Source organism: Pteropus alecto, unplaced genomic scaffold, assembly GCF_000325575.1.
Source record: "Pteropus alecto unplaced genomic scaffold, ASM32557v1 scaffold78, whole genome shotgun sequence".
NCBI classification, from domain to species: domain Eukaryota; kingdom Metazoa; phylum Chordata; class Mammalia; order Chiroptera; family Pteropodidae; genus Pteropus; species Pteropus alecto.
Genome location: NW_006443124.1, coordinates 8,502,038 through 8,508,701, shown reverse-complemented (window position 1 = coordinate 8,508,701; position 6,664 = coordinate 8,502,038). Strand labels below are relative to the sequence as shown.

General features: G+C 39.2%; 1 long non-coding RNA gene across 1 annotated transcript in view; it reads left to right on the top strand.

Annotated features, from left to right (window-relative positions):
* LOC112471932 overlaps window positions 1-6,664 on the top strand; it is a 49,995-nt gene that overhangs the window by 38,795 nt on the left and 4,536 nt on the right. The window contains exon 2 of the long non-coding RNA XR_003043481.1: window positions 4,140-4,338. This is a non-coding gene — a long non-coding RNA (uncharacterized LOC112471932). The remainder of the gene's footprint in view (window positions 1-4,139; window positions 4,339-6,664) is intronic.

Sequence of the window (6,664 nt, the reverse complement as noted above, 5' to 3'; positions counted from 1 at the left end):
CTGCCACAGTGAGAAGCAAGATCTGAGATGGTGACTGAGTCCCTGAGTGAGGCAGATGCAGAGCAAAGCCCCATCCACTCACTGTGGACATGTGGTGTGAATGAGAAATAAATCTTTATTGTTTAAAGCCCCAAGATTTGGGGTTGTTTGTTCTTGCAGCATGACCTAGCCTATCCTGCTGACACAAAGGACAGTATCACTGTCAATCTTGCTGCCACTTCCTCTTTTTCTCTGTGAACCCTCATCCTAGCCAGGCCCCTGATCCAGTTCCTTCTGTGAGATATAGCTGTAGGACCCAATTCAAAAATGAAAAATGTGTTGATACATAGTCACATATTTTCTGTCATTCAAACAGAAAAGATCACTGAAAGAATATGTTCTCTCACACCCTAGCACCTCAACTATCATGACAAATAAGCTATTTTTGTTTGAGAACAAATAAGTGTAATTAGCACGCTCAGGAAAAACTGCCAGTAAAAACGCAACCTCACCTGATTGGGACATGTCTTGAAGCAGTTTACCTGTCATCTCTTTCTGAAAGTCTCAATTACCATGCAATCTGCACAGAATCCTCTTTTCTTTCCCTGCACCTGCAATCTGACCACTGTGTAGGCATCTTTATGATTCCTGTTTTTCCAGACTTTCATGTCGATGATATCTTTCTCTTAGGGGCTTTCTTTTCTGCCACTCCCTCCATAAGGCCAGTGAGCATTTCTCCTTCCTGAGGATTTTGAAATTCTGTACCTTCTCTGATGCCTTTCCAAATTGCAGCCACCTCCATACCTGTTCAGATGCTCCCCGTCTGCTCCCCTTCCTCTGGGAACCATGTCACCCCTTTTACTTCATAGACCTTACTTTGCTACCTTCTGCCCTGGGCTTTCTTCTCTTTCTACTCTCCCTTATCTTAAAGCTTCAGAGTGGCACTTCTCTACTGAGACTATCTACAAGCCATTCTCTGGCGCTATTATCCTTGCTACACAACAGCCTGATGGGTGAACATGCTGGGCTTTGTTGGGCTGTGACACAGTGATCACAAACGATGATCTGGACCCATCCCAAAGATGACATAAATCATGTGTGACTGCAGATAGAGACCTACATGTGGTACACAGACAGAGACTACCCTTAAGCAAAGACTGAAAACAGTTCCTGCTATGAGAAGAAATTACAAGTGCACGCCACTGGGCTAGTATAAAGATGAGGGACATGAGGCCCAGAGAGAATCTGGCAATTATAGTAATGGTAATAGCCAACAGTTAATGAGCACTTATTTTGTGCCAAGCACCGTGTAGACTTCCTATGGATTATCTCCTGCAGTCGACACATTCCCTGTCAGGCAACACGAGTCTCATGCCCATCTGTCTGATGAGACAGAAGCTCGGGGAGTTGAAGTAGCTCACCTAAGGTAAGCAGCAAAGAAGCAGAGAGCTAGGGTAAGAATCCTGGACACAACAGCCACTGCAGAGCCCAACCTCCTACCCAGGAAAGAATAGTGCCTCAAGGCATGGGGAGGGAGGGGCCCCACAGGCCAGATGGCTATCCCCTGTTTCCAGTGTTTATAGTGATTCCCTTGGCTGCAGGCCCTAGGCCTGCGGCTCTGACCCCTCCACTTTTCTCCTGGAGCTCTTCTTTACAATGCAAACTGAAGACTCGCCTGTTTGAACTCTCTCTCCCTGCTGGTTCTAGGAGCCTGAAGCCTCAGGGTCCAGGCCTCAGTTCCACGGCTGGCTTGCATCCACCCGAGGTAGTTTGAGGTGAGTTTGAGTTTACAGGCCAGCATCCTGCAGGGTTGGACTGCCTTGCCTTTCAGAGTAGAGGAGAATTGAATTATTCTTGCATCAACTCCCCCGACACCCTGAAAACTATGGCCTCCCGCCCTCCTTCCTCTGTGGCTTTTCTCTGCCTATAAAATGAAAAACAGATTGCCTCGCTGGCAGCTTGAAGCAAGCCCTGCCTCTGAGGTGTGTGAGGGGAAGCGCAGTGTGCACAGGGTATCATGGCCATCTGCTTCTCATTGCATTGGGCCGCGGACAGACAATGGGCCAGTGTGCAGCCTGCACCCACGGCAGTCACATTGGTGACCCTGGGCCTGCTGCCTGGCAGACTGGGGAGTAGCTCAGAGTCTGGGAGTTTGTTTGCTAGAGTGTGGGGGTGGTTCCCCCTCATTTGGCTATTTCTCCTTTCTTTTCTTCCTAGAAAGATGGGTTTCATCTGTTTCTCCAAGCCTCCTGGTGACCTCTTTGTAAAGCAACATTTTTATGTGTGTGTTTTAACATAGATGTAATTTACATTCTATGCAAAAAACCTAGACTAGTAAAAAGAAGCAAAAACTAGTGATGACCACCCCAGTGCCAAGGGTTTTAGTGTGTGTTCTGCTGCTCTTTTTTCCATGAATATTTTCAGCATTATTTCTAAAAACAATGACCTAATGTGCAGTTCTGAGTTAGGCAGTGTACTGAATACTTTGCCTGGATGATCTCAGGCTGCATATAGTACAACCCTATAAGGTAAGTACTTTTATTAACACCATTTTTACAAATAAAGACCTTGCAATTTAGAAAAGGCAAGAAATCTGCCCAGAATTACCCAGGGAGGTGGATGAGACCAGGATTCAGTTTCAGGCTTGTACTCCAGAATCCACAGTTCAAAACTACCTCCCAAAACACATCTCTGTGGAGTGCAAGCTAGATTTTTCCCCGTTTTTCATCAAACAATAGAGTAGGACTACTTTCTCATTCGGTCTCTAATCCTCTACACACGATGTTTACAGCTGCATATATTGCATTGTGTAGACTTATCTTAACCTACTTACCAGTCCCCTGATTTTGGGTTGTTCCAGATATTGCCATTATAACCCTGACCTGAGCACTCACTACAGATGTCTTTAAACCCAACTCCCATGACTCCATAGTAGTAGAATTTTGATGTAGACAGGCATTCATAAAAGAGTTTTGAAAGATGTGGGAAATTGTCTTTAAGAAAAGTTATGCTTGTAACACAGGGTGTTGTATCTCAAATTGGCAAGGATGTTTTTAAACTTTCAACTCATTTTTTTAGTGATCAATTAACTATCATTCATTTATTCATTGTCAATTTTAATTTATTCTTTTGTATATCTATTGCTCATTCTCTTTACCCAGTTGTCTAGTGTGTGATTTATTTTTAAATTGATTTGCAAAAGCTTATTATATTAAGCTTATTATATTGATCCTTTGATGCCAGTATTATAAATACGTATCTCAGTCATTTGTCTTTTTGTCTTATGTTTTTGTATTTTTGTCAGAAATGTTTAAAAATTTTATGCAGCTGATCTATCATTTGTTTTCTTTGTACTTTCTTCCTTTACTGTTTTATTTTTCAGACTTCTTTCTAGCTCTCCAACAATATTATATAACCGTTAGCATTACGTGTAGAACTTTTCATGATATGAACTGAAAAACCAAGATGGTGAAATAGATATCTCAGTGGTTGAAGAGAATGAAATGAAGAAACCATATCAGCTGATTGCCCAGGAAAACAAAACTGAGAAACCCATCAACAGTGAAACCAAGATGTAGACTAACATAATTATTTTACTTTATAACACAAGTGTAAGAGAAAGAAATTTATTTATATAATTTTTTGGTCTGATTTTTCAAGCATGTAAGGAAGATCTCCCAATTTCTTATCTAATTAATGGAATTTATAAATGTTTTCTTTAAATATCAGAAAGTATTGCTTTATTTTCCTCATAATTATTATAAAGCTAACATTTTATCACTTTAAACATTTTTAGCATAGAACTGTCTCCAGTCTCTACATTTCCAAAGTTAAGATATAATCTATATTCTGCCACAGAATTCAAAATCCAGGGTACCATCCTGACCTCAGCCTCCAGGCCTCAGTCCAGACCCCTCTCTGCCTTCTCAATTTCTTCTTCAGGGAAAGGAATAGAAATCCTATAAATGAACAAGTTTGGGGTCGATTATGATTTGTGTAACCTTTAGAGATGATGTAACTTACATACATGAGGAAGAATATCTAAAAGCAGGAAGGAGAGGAGCAACATGTGTACATGAGAAATCGCAGTATAACATACCGCCAGTGTTATTCACGTTATATTTCTCTGGCCTTTCCTTCTTTCTTCTGATCTCTTCCAGATACCCCCATTAGCCAAACTCAACCAGAAGCCGGAGGGCAAGAGAGCTGGGCAATGTGGCCTATAGAGGTTAAAGATCCTGGGTCACAGACCAAGGTAGAGAAAACTGGAAAATGATTCTGACGGCAATGCAAACGAAGAATAGCCAGGATAAAAAACAGAAAGAAGTTAAAAATCGCTCAAAACTCCATCATCCAGAGGTAACCTTGATTAACACTTTTAGTAGAGTCTCTTGATGACTTTTTAATATACCTTACTTTTATTATGTTTTAATTAAATTTATTGGGTTAACATTGGCTAATAACATAAATTTCAGGTGTACCACTTTATAATATGACATCTATATACTCTGTTGTATGCTCACCACCTGAAGCCTAGTCTATTTCTGTCACCATATACTTGACCTCCTTTACCCTCTTCGTCCTCCTCGCATCCCCCTTTCCCTTCTGGTAAACCACCATTCCGTTGTCTTATTCTGTTGTCTTAATATGCATTACTTTTGTACAGTTGAGATCATGCTACATAATTGCTTTTTAAAGTATAGTTAACCAAGGAGCACTTAGAGGGCTAAATCAAAAACTATTTTGATACTATTGATAACTAGAAATTGCATTTGAGTGGTTTATTGATTTTCCCATTACAGTCTCTCACACACACACACACACACACACACACACACACACACACACCCTGCCTAAGTCACTCAATGGGAGTAATTTTTTTTCCCAGTGCGAATTTTTTAAATGCAGAAAATTATTACTCAGGCTTCTTGAACTGTAAATGACCTTTTTTTCTTACACTATGCAGCTATTGTTTTGTAGCAAATAAGTGACACATGTATTGCCATGTTCATTTTTTTCCTCAGGCTAAGCATCACTCATTGATCCACTCATTCTTTCCCATGGAGCTCTGAAGTGGCTCAGAATCCTACTCAACACGTCAATACAATGACTTACAAATTGAAATTTATTGCTATCCTTTATGTTTAGCAATCATTAACAATAGAACTACACTGCCTAATAGTTTAAGTGGCCATCGGCTGTGACAAAAGATTCTTCCTAAATCGTGGGGTCAAAGATATAGCACAAGAAATTCATTTCTCGTTCTCAGGAAAACTGTAAAAGCAGAAAAAACAACTGAAGGAAATAATGAAGGGTTAAGCCTAAAGTCACAGAATTCTTCAATAAAGCAATCCATCTGGATTTTGAGTTTGGGATCTATATAAAAGAACTGGATATCCAGAAGTCCTTATTCTCACATTTTTAAAGTCATTAGTGTATGATTTTTATTTCTGAGTCCTTGCATATCTAAGAATGTCTGTCTGTTACCTTTACTCTGAAGGCTACAAAATTAATGGGCCCCAACTTTCTCCTTTCAAAACCCTCTAAAGGCTACTCCATTTAGGGTTACAAAGGAAAAGTCTGAAGCCAACCAATTTTTATATTCTTAGTAAGTAGTTGTTTTTTCTTCCCTGATTCTTATAAAAGTAAATTATTTTTATAATTCAAGTATTTTGTTAGAATGTGCTTTAAGTGAAGACTTTGTGTCAGGGGTCCTCAAGGCCATTGCTATTTTTGGAAATTCACCAAAATGACTCACAAAACTCCGCATTAAGTGTACTCATGGTTAAGATTTATTACAGCAATGTAGTGAGGACATACAACTGCCTTAGAAGGGAAAAAGGCACAGGCAGAGTCTGGAGGAATATGAGCACAGGCTTCTCTATGCCCTCTTCCTCCTTAGGAGCCACACAGCTCACTCTTTGCCCAGCAAGGAAAATGGGACAGCTCAGTAGAGTAATATGTTTTGAATCAGAATCCATCTATTTTAAAGATCTTTATTAACCTTTTACATAAGCATTACAGCAGCCATTGATGACTCTTGCTTTGGATCATCTGTTATTTTATTAAACATTCTTTCTGCTTTTATTAGCTGAAATTCTTCCATAAAGAAGTATTTCTTCAACTATTTGATTGCCTTGAAATACAGTTTTTACAGGCCAGAAAAGAAAAGTACTTGATTCCTTCCCTTCAGAAATTTAGAATAGTGATTGGTGCCCTGGCAATCTCCATTTTGCAAATGAAGCCATTATAAATTTATATCATTTGGCCATCAAAATAAATACTATTTAGTGCATGTAAATAACACGTGAAATATATATGAATAAATATACTTTGTTAATATATATATTTATTTTAATGCTCAAATTGTGTTATCTTTAGCCAGAGGATTGATTCTTTGGCTAATTTTGTAAATTTCTTACTCCAAACATGGAAATAGTCATTTCTCTAAAAACCCCAGCTTCTTTTAGCGGGAAATCATACTCCAAACATGGAAATAGTCATTTCTCTAAAAAACCCCTGCTTCCTTTATCGGGAAATGATAACTCATTATTACTGGGTTATCATGGCTTTTAGAGCTTTTATCTAGACAGAGCTAGGAAAATGCATTGTTTAGAAAGAAAAAAGTGTATGTCTTTATACTGACAGATCTAATTCAAAGTGAAGAGTGTAGGGTTGTTACCTA